This window comes from Anser brachyrhynchus (assembly GCF_964034855.1).
Source record: "Anser brachyrhynchus genome assembly, chromosome: 1".
Classification (NCBI taxonomy): Eukaryota; Metazoa; Chordata; class Aves; order Anseriformes; family Anatidae; genus Anser; species Anser brachyrhynchus.
Window position 1 is genome coordinate 124,814,134 of NC_137694.1, and position 21,881 is coordinate 124,836,014.

At 35.3% G+C, this 21,881-nt stretch overlaps 1 long non-coding RNA gene across 1 annotated transcript in view; it reads right to left on the reverse strand.

Moving 5' to 3' along the window:
• Positions 1-357: 357 nt before the first annotated feature.
• Positions 358-21,881, reverse strand: part of LOC308187747 — a 31,777-nt gene continuing 10,253 nt past the window's right edge. The window contains exons 3-5 of the long non-coding RNA XR_013944889.1: positions 18,572-18,660; positions 3,131-3,187; positions 358-1,656 (exon numbers count right to left, since the gene is read on the reverse strand). This is a non-coding gene — a long non-coding RNA (uncharacterized lncRNA). The remainder of the gene's footprint in view (positions 1,657-3,130; positions 3,188-18,571; positions 18,661-21,881) is intronic.

Here is a 21,881-nt window from a genome sequence, read left to right on the forward strand (position 1 = left end):
AACAACATCATTTATCCCTGGCAGAGATATGCAGCATCTTCAGAAAGCTCCAGAAAATGCCAGTCATGGGAAAAGTTTGACCCACTTTGGATTCCATATTTAAATCAGTCAGTGGGATTCAGAAAAAGATGAAAATCCCACTGAAAAGTTTGTTTTAATCAAGGTGAATATATATATTTTTTCATTTACTTGACTGACAAAAAAAAAGATTAATTTTATACATAAAAAGGGAGTGTTATCATTTTCCACTTCAGTATCTTTACAGTCTTTAACTAGATACCCCCAGTAATATTTCATGTTTGTCTGTTTTGCTTATGTTTTTTAACAAGTTAATTGAAAAGAGAAACAAGCTTAAACAGGTTATGACTCTTTTAGACTTTATCTTTTGTATTTTCTTCTCTCTGTACCTCTCATATATATATATATAAATAGAATTACTATTATGAACTTTTTGTTTCTAGCACTTTCTTGGCAAACTGCTACTCTTTTGGTTTCACTGAAGTTATGAAAAACCTTATGTGGAAGTGCAGAAGGAGGTGCCAGAAAGTTAACACAATTTATGTGAATTAATTGCAAATGACACCATTTACTTGTGAGTTATACAATAGCTCACTTGAAGAGCAGACTGTTCAGGAGTTCACTGTTCTTTTCTAGCACAAAAAACCAGTTCTGGCCAAAACTCTGGGACATGATCCAGAATCTTAATTACCTGCATTATTAGCAACTGAAAGGAATTGATCTCTCTCTTTCTCTGTCTCTCTCTAATATTAATTTCTAACTTGTATCTTTCTTTGCCAGTGGATGATGCCAGAGAATACATGGTTTTAATTCAAGATCTCCTCATTTAAGTAGCAGGATAACTTTGTCATGCCTCTTTTCTAACTGACTGGTTATATATAAACAGTTACAAATACAATTATATGCTGTTTGCATCTGTCAAATGATTGTACCTAATGACATTTAAGTACTTTTCTGAAAATGGGATATGTGATAATTTAAACAGGATACTTTACTAGTTCTCTTGAACTCTTCACATACTCATTTTATACTTTATTAAAATATAATTTAATTAAAATATTTTTATTTTGCATCACTTTATTAAAATAAAATTATTTTTATTTAATAATGACACAACCATTTTCATAATGTAACATCTCAGCATCTAGTTTTGATTTTCATGTTTCTTAGATTGCTAATTCAATTAAAATTGTATTAGGAAAAAGAACAATTTAATGAATCAAAGCCAAATGACATTTGGGGCTTAGTTGTTTGACATTTATTATTCATAGAAGGAGATGATACTGTATACAAAATAATACATGCTACTGTTAGCATGGATCATTAAAATATACATTAATCACAAGCTTTACAAGCTTCACTTACTTCAACAATTAAATTTCCTCACACTAAAGTCAAACACTGAAAACAGGTGATGGTGTAAAGGTATTACTATTATTATTATTATTTTTCAGATAATCTTCTCCATGTTAGGAATGTCAAAGATATTTGTGAAGTGGCAAATGATGAGAAAATCAAAAAGGCTTTTGCAATATGGATCTTCAGATTTTCAGTATTCTTGGATTCATCCATTTCTAACACTTCACAGAAACTGCCAATAATAATAAGGAATGACAATGAAATGTCTACTTCAAATACCTAAAATGAGCATTAAAAAGAATTAGAAAATATTAATTTGAGGATAAAACTTGTCAATGGTGTCATTTCACTTAGTTGTTACAGCTATTATAAGGATGTGGTAATGGGTCTATTCAACATCACACTAAACAATAAAAATCCCTGCAGAATTTCATCCTGTTAAGTTAAACAATCTCAACTGTGCATGGTGTGGAGGATCTATTACTTCTGCTGAAATCATCAAGAATGGAAGGCATGAGTTCCCATCAAATAAAGCCTCTAAGTCTATACTTTGGTTGTTTATGAAGATAAATGGTCAGGCCTGTGCTATTCCAGTCAACTCCCTACGATTTTCAGGTTGTGTTTTAGAAACATCCCACTCCTGGAGATAGTGTAGAAGGATTGCTCTTCTAGGGATTGTCTAAGCTTCAGTCCACTAGGCTTATGCTGTAATAAAAACTGAATTTACCACTGTATGAAGACAGTTGTTAACATTCAAATTTTATCTTCATGAGTGGCTGTTTTTAACCTTGAAAATTAACACAACAGAGAGGAACCAATTAGAAGTTAAATGAACATTCCTATAAAAACTAGTAATGACTGTTCTGATCAGGAAAACAAACAAACAACAACAAAAAAAACAATATCAACCCCCTTTACCTCCCATCACTTCCACTGCCTTTATGAAAATTATGGTTTTGAGAAAAAAATAAATACAAGTAAAATTTTGTTCACTTGACTGGTTTTATCAGGCACAGAGGAAAAAGGAAGTTTATAGGCTTATTTCTGGATATGAGAAAGTTTGAATATTTTAAAGTACTGCTTCAATGACTAGCTTCTTTAGATTCTGAGTGCATGGTACTTTGCTAACATCTCATCTGAATGAGACAAAACAGGCATAAAATGTCTTAAATGGAGACATTTGAGTGAGTCAAGATAATCTTACATCTACAGAATGCTTTAATCATGATAAATGAAACATCTTTAAGTGTATCGAAACACTATGCTTTCCTTTTTGCTTTTTCTTCTGGAAATTTATCCCCTGTGGATCTCAAATTCCAGGGTTCAAGAAAAAAAATGTAGTAACTTTTGGAGAAGAGAACTCAATATATTCCTTCCCCAGAACTTTCAGGCAGAAGAGATGATTCTTAATCAGGTATTGTCTCTGGTTTTAACCACAAAGTTCAAAAAGATAAGCCTCAGTATGTTCAAGGCTCTCCACTGCCCCCCTGCCCTCAAATAAGACAGAATTGAGATCTTAAATGACCTTCTGTGCCCTAGGCTTTCATGGCTGTTTTGGATATCCTTACCTAATGAGGGAAACAGCTAGGAAAAGTGTTCTGCAGCACTCCTGGTCAGCAGCAGTTCCTGTTCTTCCCTGACTGCTGTAATTCTGTTCATATTCTTTTTTACTCCCACCAAAGTAAGTAGGATATATTCTTCAGTTCCTTCAATTCAAAGGGATTTTCATTATAACTGTATGAGCTGTACTTACCTCAGGATCTGTAGTTCTCACACCAATTCTGGAATCCATTGTCAATGACCTCACAGACTAAATAAAGAAAAACAAAGACTGAAAAATCAAAAAGCAGAACAGCAACAACCATCAGCATCAAAACAAACTGTAAGACAAAAGGGAATTGCAAGCCTCTGGAGCACACAGAAAGCTTAATGTCTGACACTGAACCAAAAATCAATGAAACTCAGTCGGTATTTCAAAAAAGATGATACAGGTTTCACCTGTGTAAGACTTAAAGTCATTATGTGACTTTTATGATGTGACTATTGGCTTTATCTTCATTACTGCTGTATCTCTGATTACATATAGCACATAAAACCAGTAAGTATTCTGATGCCTACCTCTGTTCCACAAGTTTCTCTCCTCTATACTACTACCCACCATTCATATAATTGTAAAAAGTTTAAACCTTCTTAGCCCCCATTCCTTGAGTGTAGAGGCCCAGTTGAGACCTGTTTGTTGATGATTGCAGCTTTGCTCTCAGCCTTTACACTTTGGCAATAAACTTTGTTGTGCAATTTTCTCCTTTTTCAGGAACCATTTGTATCTATTTAACTAGGCTTTCAACAGGGTAAGGGTCGAAGGGACAAAGCTAAAAGCTGGAATAATAATCTGTCCAAAGTCACAGGAAACCTGGAACGCTGCATGCTGATGTCAGATTACAAAGTGAGCTTCACAGACTGGATGCATCTAAGCCACTGATAATGCAGAAAAGATACTGGGCCTGTTTGCTGAATAAACATCACATGGAAGTCATCGAAAACCCTGATACTGCTTATGCAAACATATTTATTTTGTTCATTTTGCCCAGGGATTTTCCACAATAGGTTTGGAACAGATTCATTTAATGAGCTTATGATTGTAAGGGACTAATGAATCATAACATGTTTCATTTTCTCAGTCTATGTACTTAGATAATAGGCAATATATCACAGAATAGCTTTTAGCTTCTCTTAGAATATAACATTTAATTCACAGGAGAACAAATAATGGAGGAAAGGTGTAGGTAACAGGTATCAACTTATTTTTCCAATTGATAATTTGTCTATCTCAGTATTGGGACTTCTCTCACCCCTTCACCCCCAGAAAACCTTTATATTCTTTGGTTTAGCTTCAGCTTTCTTTTGCTACCTTTTGAAAGAGAGAATTCCTGAGTATTGATTTTCCACAGAATACCAGTTCTGTCTGCAGCTGGCCTACTGCTTGATCGAACTGTGGTTTCACTCACCTTTAAAACTCCTAATATAACTTTGCTTGTTTCTCACGGTATCTCAGCCATAGGAGTAGCAAGCAAACAATGCAGCTTTTGATTTTCTCTGCTTTGACAGAATTCTTGCAAAATGCAGAATTGCTGAAGCTCAGATCCTGCTTTCTTTTTGATAAAAGCACTAAGTCAGTGATCTTCCCTAATGGCAAGACTTATACAAAAACTTCTATGATTTTTAATATTAAGCAACATTATTTATCTGCGTATTAATAGCAATTTTACTGGCATCTTTTCTCTTCCTTCACTCCAATGGCTACAAATGCCCTATACAAATAGTTTTGAAGTGGGTAGAATTTATTCAGTCTTGCAGAAACAAAGCAACGAAGTTAAGCCACCTGGTTAATACATACCCTTTCTTCTGACTACAATACAAGGTTTATTTTAGAAAATATAATAATCTACATGCAACCCCATCTCTCTTTACTCAGACTTCTCATCATATTAGCCTTAGGAAACTATTCTCACTGATCACTGAGAAATCTGGCACAGAAGCATGTTGATCCGTGTGAAGACAAAATGGGAGAGGAAATGACAAAACATTAAGGGTAAAAAACAAACAAACAAACGAAATGGTATTGGTGTGGGAAGAAAACATGCATTTATGAGACTTTGGCATTACCTCTCTGTGCGGGTAGGTTTTGTGCCAGTAATTTTGAAAGCTTAAACATATAGTTTTTTACATATTAAATTTTAGATGTTTTTAATGCTTGGTAAAGGCTTTGGACCTACTGATGGAAATAGATAAAGCAGATGTAAAGTAGCTTAGGAAAAAGGGCAATGGCTGTCTGGAGATGTATAAAACAAGTGCTGTACAAAGAATCCCTGTGAAGTACAATAAAAAGGCTGCTCTGCTATTTCTATCCAATTCCACAACTCTGTGTGAAAATTTCAAGAAAAGATTTTTAAGAAAAGAATGGAATTTCTTTTTCATACAAAGCTTATTCTGACATGCAATCTTAGCTGCTGAATCATTACTGGAACATTTTAATATCTACTTGTTTTTGCTGGTCATTCTCCTCAGTATATAACACACACTCACTTAGTCCCTTTATTTTAAATAGGATGATACAAACTCTCACCTCTTCTCTTCTTCCTCTGCTGGAAGAAGTTTGGTTCAGAGGAGGCAATATGTGCTCAGTCACCTTCTCAGAGGAAGTTACACAATGAAACTTAAGACAAGCTTTTTCAGCTACAACTTACCCACCATTTTTGTTTCACGTTTTACTGAAAACCACATTTCAATGTTCAGCTTTCATTTTCAAAGAGTAAAAAGGATATTTACAATCTATGTATGATTTTCCATCACGCTTCTAAAATATTTTTAAAAACCTCCCCTTCAGAAGTCACTAGATTTTTACTTACATTTTACTTCCCCTCAGCAGGGTTGGTTCTGGCAATAAAATATATACACTATTGAGAATATGAAAACTTTAGTGTTCTGACATGGCAATGTAAAGACTAGATCCTCATTTGGTTGTAAACTGATGTACTTCCACTGAAATCAATGAAACTATTCTAGCTTGCTGTTAATCCTAAAGAGTTTTCAACTGAAATTGATTAGAAAGAAATTAGATTACATACAAGTAGGAAAAAATAATGTGGTGTTATTCCTTTCAAGTAAACAGAACTACTGCTCCTTAAAATGGAAGGCAATCTACTTTCATACCCTATCGCAGCAGACAGAGACAAATTTTAAGGTCTTTAATAACAACAGATGGTACCTGATACAACACAGTACCTGATATAATCAGTTATCATGAGAATGGTATGACCCTAGCAAAATGCACCTTATAGTGTTTGTTGACATTATATATGTAAGTAACAGAAGGGACAGGTGACTCTTGCAGGACGCTTCTGCTTGCAGGAATAGTTTATCAGTGCACACACAACCTGTTGAAAATTAAGAATATGCAGCCTCTCCCAGCAAAAATATAGGAACTATTTTTGATTAAGGCCCAGACAAAGTAAAATTACTTCATTATTTACTCACTCAAAGAAAATCAATTGCCAAAACCTGCATGGATACATGGCCTGTCAACAGCATAAACAATTTCAACACCAAAATAAATAAACATTCAGACCTTGAAAAAGGCATATTAGTAATTTCTGTTTTAGCATTAAAACTATCACACTACTATGCCAAAAGGTCACAAGGTTAATAAGCATTTATTTGAATTAATTCACAAGAAATAAAAGTATCCTGATTCATCTCTGTTGTCCTTCAGATATATTCCAAACTATGACCAAAGGACTCTTAACTCCTGTTCCTCCTAGAATGAGTACTATTGTTGTTATTACTAGTGAGGCATGGAAAACAGACAGAACTATGTTGGATGCATGCTGAAATGGCTAGCACTTTCCACGTAAGAGCTGTCATGATCAGCTTCTAGTGCGGATGATCCAAAACAGTTTGGCAGAACACGTTTTTAAGCAACACAGGGCCTGGACATTGCAAGTCAGCTCCATGAGCTCACATAGTAACATGTTTACTGTAGAATAATTTTGACTATATTCCAGGGACAGAGATGTGTGAAATATTTGATAGTCTCTTATCAACTACCACTTCACCTGTATTTTAAACTCCTTCTCTTAGAAAATAAATTAGATAATCATCGTGAGTTTGCTTGACAGCCTGACAATTCTTCATCTCAGCAACTTCTAACTGTTTGTCCAGTTTCAGCCAGAGTCAACACAAGTCACAAAACCACTACTTTCCTATAATATCTAAAATAAATAAGAGAAAATAGTTGGGAGAGTGGGGAGAAACACTATTAATGTTTCTGCTGCTGCTAAAAAAAATAAATAAATAAAAAAGGCTGTGTCATGACTTTTTCTCTCTTTAAACATCAGAAAAATGTACCGGTACTTACTCTTGAGACCCAAAGGAAGACCTTGTTTTATGCTTACCTCACACTGAGAACACAACATGGGATGCTTGTACCACAGATGGAAAGTATTTAAACACTTATTCTTGGTCCTTTTACCTTTCTGAACATTTCAGAAATACTTTCTGATAATCCTGAAAATTATTTTGCAATATCTGTATGTCCTCCAAGAAACTTTTAAAGAAATCTTTGAGGAAATCATCCAGAATTTCAATTTGTAAGACTGATTTCTTATACAATTTTAAAATTGTATTTATTTAGCAATGCCTAAGGATATCAATTTCAGAATAAAACCCGCAGTATTAGAGAAGCTAAGAAGCAACTTAGCAACTTCATTGGCAGAAGTATAAGGTGACAAAAGCAGCACTTCAGGAACATCATCATCATAGGTTCCCTGAAAAAAAATTGCTCTGTACAACACCTATACAAAGATCAAGCATGCATTTATTTGATACCTGTCTTTACTATAGAACTCCTTGACAGCAATGACAACACTTCTTGCCTTCAGGAAAAAGGTCATATTTGGTAAGGTCTCTTTATGTCCTCTGTACAAGTTTTTGAAAGAAGGTGGAATTAGTTTTGGTGTAAAAATTCATTAAAAATAAAATCTGCAGAAGTCCATCAACACTTGGACAAATGTTATGAAGGAATCAGTAGCTCAATCAGCTGTGAGGGATTCTTCAAAAGCCTCGTGCTTTCCTTGTGAAGTGCTACCACAAAGGTGAATTTCAGACAAACAGATTAGATTATAAGCATAATAAAGTGAAATCATAGATTTTTCTATAAATCTTATACTCCTTATTCTTTCATTTCCTTGTACTACATGATCAATGACTACATATCCTGGATAATTCAAGAAAGCTAAGTGCCTCTACATTTTTCACACAGAGAAGGGCTTTTGGAATATGCTTATCTTGCAATAAGGTATAACAGCTAAGAGAAAGAATTGTTCTTAATTAGAAATTGGAAACTGATATTGCATACATCAGAAATATCTACAGAATCAATAAAAATATAAAAAGATTAATAAGGCAGCTAAGGATGGCCCCACATGGCAGGGGTGTTGTAACTAGATGATCTTTAAGGCCCATTCCAACTGAAGTCATTCTATGATTCTGTGATTTAAGAATGATGATTCATTCATTCATTAACCCCATGATTAAGGGTTTTCACAGTGTCAATGTCTTATATTGACTCCATCTACTAGTTATCACATACCTGCCCAATTCAGTAAGCTACTGAAAAAAAAAAAAGTCTATCTCCCATATAATTGCTTGCCAGTTTTTGCAAATTCCTTGTGGACAAGCAGTAAGTATTCTTTTTCTCATCTGTAGTTGTGTAAAATAGGTTACAAACTATTATATAAACATATGGCAGCTGAGAAATACCACATTCTCTGGTCAGGAGGAGAGTTTGTTTATGGTAATCAAAATTAGAATATTATTATTATTATTATTATCATTAAAATCATGTAAGAATGCATTTGCCACTGACTAACTACTATGTTTATTTAGTCTGCCTAGAAGAAAAGAGTCTTTCAAAGTTATTTTTATGTAACAAACATCCCCAGCATGACCGGGCAAAAGACCTGAGACATCAGCTTGATGCTCTAATGAAATCAGCTGTTAGGACTAAATAAAGTCCATGGATGTAAATTTGTCTTTAAAAGTGGTGAGTGGAACAAAGAAATCACTGGGAAGACAAACCAGACCAAAAGAGAGCTGTATGATATGTTAATATATTCTCTATAATTTTATTTCTTCCCAGACATAACAACTTATTTCTCATGCTTATATTTTGATAAAATACACTGTTATTTGTGTTACTTTATTCTATCCCTGGTTTTAATAATGATTTCAGAATAGCTAGCAAATCTGAAGCATCCTGTTCTGCAAGTTGAATTTGCAAAACATACAGAATAAGGTGGGTGGGGTGAGGATTTTAAACATTTCAAGATTTTCGACCACTAGGCACTGAAGTCTTATTAACTTTTGGTAAGACACAAGCACCCAAAAAGAAACAAATCAGCCCTCTTTTTCACATTCCCCAAAAGAGAATGTGAAAATTAATGTGAATGTGAAATTTACCTCCTCCCTTAAGAAGCAGGCAAACATTAAGGCAGGATTTGAACAAGATAGAAAGGACAATATCTAGGACAACAAGAGGTGGTTTCTGGGGAATGTGTTGGATATTTGGGTGAGAAGACTTGTCACAGAGAATCCTAGGACAGGACCTTTTCTGCCTCTCTCAATGCTACTTATTTCCGGATTTCACCGCAGTATTAAGTGAAACGTAATTCTTTACAGTGAAGCCAGGCAGCTTCCTTTGCAAAGTGCTCTTAAATGGCAAAGATTTCTTTGTCCATTTACTTTTGTCAACCACTTTGCCTTCCATCCTAGGATGCTAGGTATGTTTCTTTGGAAAAAGACAACTGTTTTATTTAATCAGAAATGTTCCATTCTTGTAGTTCCAAAACATCATAAAATTTTTATCTTTGAATAGGATCACTACCAAAAGGAATACTGTTCACACTGATCATTGCATATCTTCAAAATTTACTGCACTTATCTCAGAAACATCCAACAAACAGTGTTAGGTTTCACACTGTTGTCGGTAGATGATACTGTGAAGGTCTTGGTGATGTCAGCTTTGCTCTCCCAGGGAACTGTTGCACATTTGTTTTTCTCTTGAGCCTCTTGGCTGTAGTACAAGTGCTATGTGACTGGGCAACAAGCATTTCAGCATATGTGGTATCAGTGGCTTGGCAGGCCACCACACTGCCTGACTCTGTGTCTGCAAATGGTGATACTTTTGTCCCAGCCTTTCTAAACACAGAAGCAAAAACAAACAAAAAAACAAACAAAAAACCCACCCTCATACTGCAGAAATATATAAGAAACTATAAATGTAGATTCATGTCACTGAGAAAAATTTTATGCAGTGGAAGAAGAAGCAGTGCTCTTCTGTGACTGCTTCTTTCCTCTAACAATTTTATTTTTTCCTAAACAAAACCAAAAAACAATAGAGAATGCAAAGACATTGTCTGCTTCTACCTGCATCCATGCTTTTTCTGCTAAAACTGTTCCTGAACAGTTTGCCTGGGCACATAAAGTTGATCGTCTTCTGAAGAGCTGTCTTCTACTGATGAATCCTCACTTTTAGGAATCCAGTTTCCTCTCTGTACTCCTGCCCACAGGTTCTCTTTGTAACATTTCAAGATCATTCTCTAAACTGAGTGGTTTTAATTGTTAAGATGTAGCTTCAACTTTCCCTTCCCTGAAGGAATTTTGTTTCTTATCTACTTCATACTGGGATCCTCTACAACTGCTCTCATGTAACAGCTATGTGAGGGATGGATCAGCAACTCTACATAAAGTAGGAAGAGAATCAGGCTATATCTACATTAGCAAGTGCTGCAGTGCAGTGCACTGGGAACAAATGTGTAGAATAAAACAGCTGGTGCTGAGGATTCAACATCCATGTAGCATGTATTTCAGGGGTTTTACATTGGGCTAATCAGTCTGGTCTTTAGGACTAATCCCATTAGCAGTTGGAGAGTGTCAGGTATGTTTCTGGAGAGCATCTTTCATTTTGGCTTCCCCCCAGACGTATCAAATTTACACAATCCACAACCACTCTATAATGCAAACAAAAACAGAGCCTGTGGAGATATTGAAGAGATGCACTTTGGAAATACCTTTCTCACCTAAACTAAAACACTGACTGGACTGCTGCATTGGACTGTTCACCCTCAGCAAATTTGCAGATGACACCAAGCTGAGTGGTGCAGTTGATATAATAGAAGGAAGGAATGCTATCCAAAGGGACCTGGAGAGGCTGGAGAAGTGGGCCCACCTGAACCTAATAACTCAAGTGCAAGGTGCCGCCATCTGGGTCAGGGCGATCCCAGATATGAGGACAGACTGGAAGAACTCATTGAGAGCAGCCCTGCAGAGAAGGTCTTGGGGGTTCTCGTGGACAAAAAGCTCGACGTGAGCCAGCAGTGTGCACTTGCAGCCCAGAAGGCCAACTGCATCCTGGGCTGCATCAACAGAGGAGTGGCCAGCAGGTCAAGGGAGGTGATTGTCCCGCTCTACTTTGCCCTTGTGAGGCCCATCTTGGAGTACTGCGTCCTGGTCTGGGGCCGCCAGCACAAGAAAGATGTGGGGCTGTTAGAGTGGGTCCAAAGGAGGGCTACAAAGATGATCAAGGGGCTGGAGCACCTCTCCTATGGAAAAAGGTTGAGAGAGATAGGGATGTTCAGCCTGGAGAAAAGAAGGCTCTGGGGGACCTCACTGCAACATTTTAGTACTTGAAGGGGGCTAATAAGAAAGATGGAGAGCAATCCTTTGCTCAATCAGATAATGACAGGACAAGGGGGAATGATTTTAAAATAAAAGAGGGGAGATTTGAATTAGAGGCTAGGTGGAAATTCTTCACTCAGCAGGTGGTAAGGCACTGGAACAAGTTGCCCAGAGAAGCTGTGGATGCCCCATCCCTGGTGTTCAAGGCCAGGCTGGATGGGGCCCCAGGCAACCTGATCTAGTGTGTGTCCTCCCTGCCTATGGCAGGGGGGGTTGGAACTATATGATCTTTGTGGTCCCTTCTAACACAAGCCATTCTATGCCATTCTGTGGTTCTGTAATTCTATAATTAAACTCCCTCCTTAAACCTTTCTTCACACCCTCCTCCACCCCCCCTTTTTTTCTTCCCTTCTTCCCTTCAGTTTTGGGTGGAAAGCAAGCTTTTTAAGATAAAGCAATGTGTTCCTGTGAACAATAGCACCTGTGATGGTGAAAGGAACAGCTGTGATAATATTATTTTCAGTTTTGTTATATTTGTCTCCTCTTGATTTTCTGCTTAATATTTGCAGAAGCATACAGTACTGCTCTATCTTGGAGAACTATTTTTTCATTTTTTTTTTTCTAAATACAACGCTGTTAGGAAAAAAAGACTAGAAGGAAACAGCTAAACCATTGTAAAAGAATTTACATACAGGAAGAAAATACATTTTAAATACCATCCTTAAATATGATATTTATTACGCCTATATTCTATTTTTTGAATATTTCTGTGTTAAGAATGGATTGTTCATTGTTAACAGAGAATTAAATTTTTTTTTTTTTTCTCAAATATACTCGATCAATAAATTTAAGTAAACTGGTAGAGCTAAATTAAAAAGAGAGGACAATAGTGAACCAATAGTTTAGAAACTAAGTGGAAAATAAATAGTTCTAGAAATTAAGTATGTAGATTAATATGCAGACAAAACAAGGAATTTTAAAAGAAAGACTGGGGACATGTAGGAAAACATATTCCCTTTAAAAACTGACTGATCTGTAGCCTCAAAGACAAAGATGGCTCCTGTAAGAGGTTTGCCAGTCTTACTGAAAATACTGCTCCTGCTTTTCATGTCACCTGTACTTAACCGTTCAGAAACCCATTAGCAAGAATGTCACAAGAAAACCCCAGGACACACTACACCTATAGTCACAAATTTTACTCTCAATATTCTGTAAAAAATTCTGAACAAACCAATCAATTAAAAGGGAAGTTGATGGCTTTTTTTTTTTTCCCTCATAAATTCCACTGTCTTTATCACAATGATGCAAAACTTTCAACTTTTTGATAATGCCATTAATTTGAAAACAACTTTGTGAAAAAAAGTTCAAAACTAAACCAAAACAACTTGCACTGACCAACTCTACTAGCTCATTGTTAAACAGATAGGCTTTATAATGCCAATAAAGAATCTGCTGCAGAAGACTGAAAAGGCAGAAGCACTTTGCGTAAGGAAGACTAACATGCTTCATAAATCTGGTTGCAAACATGTCAACTGCCTGCTGCTGCCTGCTCCTTCTTTGAGAGATTATTGCCCTCAGTAGATCAGCTACTTATCCAAGCCCTCCTTCCACCATTTTAGTCAAACTGAGCTGAAGCAGTAAGGATTTTTATTTTATGAAGGAAATAAAACATCATGAGGCTATAGTGCAGTAAAATACTTTGTCCTGGGTATCAAATTTGCAGCCCCCAGCCTCTTACTGTTCTCTCCCCAAATGCATAGACATTCAGTGCAATGCCTTCTTTAGATCATAATATTTTTGTGAATTTATGGATAACCTCTTGACCGATATGAAGCCAGCAGCTTCATAATTCAGGAGATTTGATAATTCCCTTATGACTTTTCTTCTCTCCTTTACTTTTCCTTTTTAAAATTCTTATAAAATCTATGATTTAGAATATAAAAATTCCATGATACCATGATTTAAAAATGTAAAAGAAAATAGTTTTCAAAATTTAGAAAACCTCATTAAAGCTTTACATGTGTTTTACTGCTTCATTTTTTCTGCATAAATTAGAATAGAATAGAATAGAATAGAATAGAACAGAACAGAACAGTTGGAAGGTAGCTAGAAAGATCATCAAGTCTAACTACAAGTAGGCTGAGATCAACAATACCCGTGACTTGGTGTGCGAGGGAAGTAAATGGATTCAAAACACAGATATTGGAAAAAAAAAAAAAAGACAAAATCAGATTCACAATGCACTTTGCAAGTGGATTAAAAGTATGAAATGGCAATAAGTTTTCACAAGAAACATGAGGGCAGCTTGCCCTTGTGTGCTACTGAAATCTGTCAGTTATGTAATTTCACACTGAGAACCTTAACTTCAATATGGGAAGTAGGTGCAACCCCAGATTCAAATTTTGTCAATTTCTGGGAAATTTCCAAAGTAAATTCTGAAAACAAGATGGATTCAAGCAGACTGATGATATTCAGTAAGATCTTATTCCCACAACTGTTTTTTATTTTGCTCAAAGCCTGTCACTCCCTGCTGATCTTTCTTTTTTCTTTTTTTTTTCTTTTTTCTTTTTTCTTTTTTCTTTTTTCTTTTTTCTTTTTTCTTTTTTCTTTTTTCTTTTTTCTTTTTTCTTTTTTCTTTTTTCTTTTTTCTTTTTTCTTTTTTCTTTTTTCTTTTTTCTTTTTTCTTTTTTCTTTTTTCTTTTTTCTTTTTTCTTTTTTCTTTTTATTTTCTATTTTCTATTTTTTTCTTTTTTCTCTTTCTTTTTTTCTTAGTTCCATACCTTATTTAAAATGAAACAATGATATTTTTGACATTGTCAAAAAACTGTTGACATAACTATTGACATAACAGTTTGTTGTGCAAATACTGCCATCTGTTAACATGTTTTCATGGAAGTCTAAAGGTGTGAATTATGAGACTGATAGCAATAACTTAAGGAATGCCTAGGGCTATTAATGTGTTAGTAGATCTCTTGTTCTCTGACAGGTATGAAATTCTTAAAGCACTATTAGGAACTAAAGGCAGTACTGGATTAACATTAACACTCATCTCTACAGCTGTGATTAAATGCACATAGGACTGAGCTGTTGAATATAATGTTATTTTTAATGCAGTCTTTCTTTTTAGCAGAATTTCACCTTGAACTATGCTTCCTTCAGAAAGTCTACTGAATGTTTTTCTCATTATAAGCACACAGTCTAAGGGGAAAATACCCCAAAGTACCAATCAGTTACAGTATGCAAATATTAAACAGTAGAAATTCTTACACAACAACATAAAATATTTCAGCCCAACCTCTTCTTGTGTCCTACTGGCAGCTCATGAGCAATACGAACCACAGATATCACAATGACCCATGACATCTTTTGCCTCACAAATGAGAGAAAATTTTACAGTCATAAAGAGCAACTAAGAAAGGGATCTGTTGAGGTTATCCATTGTCAACTACATTTAGAGCCATCTTATGCATCTGGGAACATTATCTTTCACCTTTGTCTATGGCAAGATATGAACCTTTCCTAGATTTGCTTGTAATGCTTAAAAAGAAAGGTTAATGAAAACCAAAGGTCTGTAGAGATCAGTAACTGAATTTTCTGTAATTAATGTATCTTTTTCTTTGGACATTACTAATGCATAATTCAGAAATGTAGCTCCAGTTAGAAACCCTCTATGAAACCTGTGATTTTCAGCTTTCAGACGTAGTCCCAATTCTTAGTTTCAAATGTTTTAGAGAAAAGACTGTAATGGTTTATACCTAAAGTCAACAAAGAAGAAAACATCGTGAAAAAAAAAGTATCTACTTTCCTCTCAGCTTCCCTCTTTCTAGTGTGGGTTATTTCTGACCTACACTGACAGACTAACATGTACCTAGTTGTAACACTGCTGAAAAATGAGATAAGTCTTCAGCACTGTATGAAAGCAATAATTTACCAAGCAAAAGGCATAACACGTTTTCCTGCTTAGAGTGTAGTTTATAAAGCCATACTTTTATATTTGGATGCCTATACATGACCCCTTTAACTGTTACCACAAGATGCTCATAGTTGCCCTTTTATATTCTTTGAAACATAATTAGATTGGTGACCAGGAGCTACTAACAAAGCCTGAAAATAAGCACACTTTTGAATTACAATCTAATTCTGCAGTGTGGTAATATTTAGGTTTAACTTCACCTCCGTAACTGGGCTTTGTATGGAACACCTTTTATGGATGGTTTGCTACCAGTTGAGTCTTATATTAGTATGACCCCTTGTATTTTATATATCATCATAACTTTCTTATGCCAAAAATAGCATCTAGCATCTCTCATCCTCTTGCAGCTCTTGCTCTCCAAGATGCTGACCACCCAAAAGAGAAAGTTAAAAAAAATTAAGAAAAAAATCCAGCAGATGGATTCTGCATAGTAGCTAAAACTTGGGGATGTTTAGAGAAATGGTCTGGAAACAACAAAAAAAGAAACCCTGCATTTCAAAAAAGCTATTGTGCTTGGAGGTCAAAATTCTTGACTGATGCCTTTGAAAGGCAGGGGATTACCTACTGAAAAGCTGATTTCTAGTCACTTGCATTAGCTACCACTGTCTTACACATATCAGCAGCTGTGTGTGAGTTAAGTGTACATTTGTAGAGTTAACAAACCGTCAGTGAGAGTAAATGCAAATACAACTGAGAAACAGGGAACAGAAAGTGCTAGAGTCAATGACTATCAAACAAAGAAATAAACAAAAAAAAAAAATGAACCATTTAGTATGAATATAAATAAAGATGAAGCAAGCAAACAAACAAACAAAAAACAACACAGAATTGAACAGTGCTGAACCAGAGCAACCTGTAGCTGGAATGCCTCCTTCCTAGGCATTCTATCCATAACCTCTGCGAACGTCTGGCATTACAGCTGCTGAAACTCTGTAGTATCTTATAAACCTCACTAGGTAACTGTCTCACTGTCATGAATAAACATTTGCAAAGGATGCCTCTGTGGTAGGAAGATATTAGTCCCCTTTCACAGACGGGAAATTGAAATCTGAGACAGACTGTTTTATCCAAGGTCAGTCAGAGTATCTGTCGTCCATGCTGGGAAATGAACAGACATCTCCACTGTCCTACACCAGTGTTCTGCTAATATGGCATTCAATTCTATCATTATGTTTGCATTGAATATGACCTTAATTTAGACTTGATATCAGCTTAAAATAAGCTGCTGCTTGCAAACCTCCTCACAAGCTTGTAAGGAGTTAACACAGTTGAAGGTAAAACTTTCAATAAATGTGAGCTGTTTTAATTACAGGCCGCTATAACAGTATGACATTTCCCCCCCCAAACAACAAGGATATAAGTCTCTACACAATAACTTGAGAAAAGTAGGTCAATGTCAAGGATTAAGTGGTACAGCAGCATAAAGTTAATCAAAGTTAATATTTAATTCACCAGGATAATAGTCCCATTTTGCTGTGTTCCAGACTATAGTTTTAAATTAAGTGCTAAAATGGAAATAGAATAGTGTTTCATTTTACCTCTTTTCAATTCTCTGCATTTCTAAAATGAACTCTGCAACGTCACGTTGATAAACCACATAATGCCACACGGATCCATCATTTCTATAGCACAGCAGAACATGTTAATTTGAAATACGAAACTTATAGCACCAATTTTTTATCAAGCCAAATGTATGGACATTTATAATCAAGTTAACAGCTATAACACTTAGAGTTTGTATATCCGTAATTCTTGTTTTGTTTGTGTGAAGAAAAAATATCAGAAATATAAACGGAGAAAAAATCCTTATGTTTTCAGATGATGATTGTCTACAAACCATTAACACATAAGAAAAAAATACAACATGTTATGGCAAACAGAGGATGATACAGGTGGTAAACAGAAATAAATAAAGTGTCATTAGGAAAGCACAATAGGCAATTGTAATTTATTATTATATTATTGTGAGTTTCTTGAATTCTTTTAATGCAGTGGCAGCACTTTTGTTAAACAATGCCTTTTTTTTTTTTCCTCTCTGAGGAACATTATATTTCTATTGCCCTTCAGATTTTGTTATTATGAAATCATTTCAGAAAAAAAAGTGCTTTTAGTGAGACGAACGCTTGGCTTGTCATTGTTCTATGCTTTCTGAATAATGTATGTCATGCTTTTAAAGGTCATAGATGGAACTTTTAATAAACAAACTTTTCTTTAGACAAAATCCCCTTTTTTAGGTGCACAAAGTTATGAACATTTTTGGTTTTTGGACAGTCAAATCATAGACAGTGAGTTACAAGAAGAACTGTTCTGCTGATGTTCCTGAGCTGAGGGTAGCCATCTTAAATCTCAGAAAATCAAACTCACAAATCTCTCACTACAATCACTAAATCAAAGAAATCAAGTAAACCGAACAATAATGGAGCTGGATACAAAATACTTTTTTCTTTGCTGAGCTACAAAGAAAAAGACAGTATCACCAACAGAGACCTAGTCTCACCTTATGTTAAGATGATGAAGACAATGAAAGTCGCAGGAATTTAGGAACAGTCATGCACAGTATCTAAGCAAAGCTCCATTTATACCAGCAGAGCCAGAGTAGCCTGGGACACCTGTAATAATTGCTATAAACTCCTCTGGACAGTGGTCTACACTTCTATAAATCCATGAATTGCCACATAAACCTATAATTAAAAAAAAAAAAAGCAGTATCATATTTTAATTATGTGCCTGCTTTGAGTGACTGCTTTTTCATAAAGAAAACATATCAGTCTAATTTGTAATTACAATCTCTGAACCTTTACTCTTCTACCTTTAGAGCACATCAAAGTATAATTGCATATGACAGTATGTGTCTGTGTGGTATATTTGAAACCATTAGACTGACAATTAAATACCAGAAACTGCAGTCTAAAAATATCATTGTTAATGTGCTGAAACATTATATTGTTGTTGTAATGTAGAGCTATAACATGTTTCCCTTCACCTTACCTGTCTTTGTGCCCTGTGGTGCAGTTCTTAAGTACCATACTTCTGTTGTCCAATGAATGTCACAGAAGAGGGCATACAAAAAGGTGAATCTGAAGTAAAAAGAAATGAAAAAAATCACTCAAAGAACTGTGTCATAAAACCAATGAATGTGGTGCAACAGAAATGTATGTGATTCAGCAAAGAGCTCTGCAAGTGAATCGAAAAAAATGTGACTTTATACACAGTTCACGCAGTATGGAATGAAGTGACTCCAACACGTAAGAAGCATTTATTTGCCTCTTCTACTGCTTAAATTCTGATTCCTAAACTGGTGGACAAATTTGATTTTAATGCCATTCTACAGCAGATACAGTTTAAACTATCTGCTATTATTTTCCAAAGACAAGGAGACTATAGTCCTAACAGTGCAGGATTTGGCATAGTTAAGACTTTGATGATCTACTCTGAAATACTATTTATGAACATATGAAGGGCTTATACAGTTAGAAACATGAAATTTCTCTATCATTAATCCAAGTTGTTGACTTGCTTGGAACACTAGATAAAACACATGCACCTATTTCTCCTTCTGCAATATGTTATAAACAATAATGAGAAAACACGTTTTGTCAGTCACTAACTTATAACAAGTAACTAATGAATTAAAGGCAATTAAGCAATTAACACACTGAGGCTCTGATTTTCAGTAAAATTAATAATAATAATAATAATAATAATAATAATAAAGAGAGGCAGTAGAATTCCAGGATGTATTAGTTTGAATAAGGAGAGACTGATTTTACCTCCTTTTTATATAGATACTGAGCTATTTATACTCTATTGGCAATGTATTTATACTCTACTGGCTATATTTCTTCTAAATGTCTCATCATTAAGACCACAAGCACCTAATTGTATTTTAGGAGGCATACCACCCTCTAATGAATCGGCTGCAGCTTTTGTTAGACTATGGACAGATTCTTCTCTACAAAGGAATTTCAACAGGTTACTCATGGAAAATAGGGATAGAAGACTGGGTACTGCAGAAAAGCTGTGTATATGCTAATGACATGCAGTTTGGTGGCATTGCTGTTTATAGAGTTACATGCAGAGAATCTGCCCTTCCTTTGCTAATGTTATGAGAAAAGCCTGACTTGTCAGAAAAGTAAGAGAAAGCTAGCACAGTTTCATAATGTGCTGCTGATAAGAATGTCTGAACTATTACAGTCTATTTGGAAGTGTCCTTGGAGCTTTTACTTAGGGTTCTCTTGGGGAAAGAAAAGTCCTAATAGACCATTCTTTTAATAGTAATGATAGCAAATAGAACTGATATCAGTCAGCTGTTGTATATCAGGAAAAACTGCCTGCTGTTTATTTTGAAATGACACAGTCTAACCACATCTGCATAGTCTTACACATTTTCTGGAGAAAGGGCTTCTCCTGTTCATTATTTAGTAAGATATTGTTTGTGACACTAGGTGAAACATATACTGCAGTCCTGCCTTAACATAGATGCATGATATATTCTGCATATCTCCAATTTTTCTGGGAAAAAAAAAAAGAAATAAAAAAAGAAAAAGACTCTCCATATTGTGTTAAGACAACTGGTTTTGAGTTGGGTTGTGTTAGGCCTGGCTGGAACAAAATGGGAAAAATCAAGCCTGAGCAATGAAAGGTACACAGAACCCTGAAACAGAAATCATAAGGAAAGAGGAGGCTGAAAATAAAGTTGCTGTCTTGCTTTGTTTTCTGGTTACCTCTAGATCTTTTAAGTCAAATTCCAGGAAGAAAATATGTGTAACTCAAAAAGAAAAAGGGGGGTTTTTCACAATACTTTCTGCAAAGCCTACGAACAGCATTTGTTACACATATCATTCTAGTTGAGTTGATCTAGTAAAAATGAACAATCCTAATTACACAGGTTTTCTAACAAGACAACTACATTTACATTAATAAGAAGCAGACAGACCATTTTTTTTTTTTTTTTGGACAAGCATGTAGAGAGGACCCATCTTAAAAGTAAGGAAAAGGCCAGGGGCTGCAAATTAAGTATAAACGAGCTTGGAGGGAGAAGAGTTCTTCTAGGCTTCTAGTCTAGTTATCTGCATCACTAAGAGAGCAGTCCATGCTCAGGACAGAACAGTGGGACAGAGCCAAACCCTTTCTTGTGTAGAGACACAGAGGAAAATAAATTATTTTTGTTATTCAATATCTCATAATTATACCCTTATTTTTGCCCTGTGATGTACAACAATCTCACCCAGAGATTTATATCCAATGAAAAGAAAAAGAAGTTGTTTCATTTGCTCTTTGCATGGAGACTAACTAAAGCATATGGCCTTTATTCTCCCCAAACCTGAATATAGGAACAATCTGTTTTTTCTGTTTACATTTTTCATAACAAAGTTTGGTTCATATCATTACATATTTTCCTTCAGAGGAGAGGTTAAAATGAGAAAAAAAATAATTATAAACTAAATACAAAGAAATAGTGAATTTGCCTCATTAATCTGCCTAGTATGATCTAACTATTGTGTGCAGAGATAAAACTGAATGCTAATTATACCATATGAAACTGCATAAACAGATTCCAAGCTACCTGCTGCTTCCCTTATGTCCTTTTCAGCATAAATCATACTAAAGATTTCAGACGAAAGTTATGGAGCATAGGTTACTAGACATGGCAAAATCCAGCCTTTATAAAGAGAAAGAAAAATGAAGATTTTCAAAGGTGAGAACTCTGCAGGAAAAAGGTACACTCAAATGAAATGTATTTCATCTATACATCTTTAAAGGTGTATATATATATCTGTATATGTGTATGAAATTATGTACAAAATATATGAACATTTTTTAGAAAACTAAAAATAAAATCCAGTCAAAAATCCTCTAATAATGAAGTGCTGTGAAGACAGAGAATGGGAGCAGGAGAAGCAAGACTGAATACTGAAGTGTACAAGGCATATAAACAAGACAGTTATATTGCTTTTAATAAAAATAAGCTCTATCATCAAAGAACACAGAGGAAGCTGTAGGCTTTGTCATCTGAACTTTGAGATGCCAAGAGTGTCTTCAAGGTCTTTAATGTGGATACATACTCCAGCCGCACCCTGAATCCAAGACATGGTAAGGATGTATCAAGACATGTGCCAATCCTAATCCATCCCCTCATCTCTAGTGCTTTGATTTCTGTGGAAAGAAAATTTCAGTGCATAGGCTTGATGCTTAGTGGCACCAGGACTCCAGGACATAGAAGAGCTTGTACTTGCTGCTCAGCGTAGCTGCTGAAGCTTTGCCACCTTCATTTCTAATCAGTCCCTGTGCAGCAGAA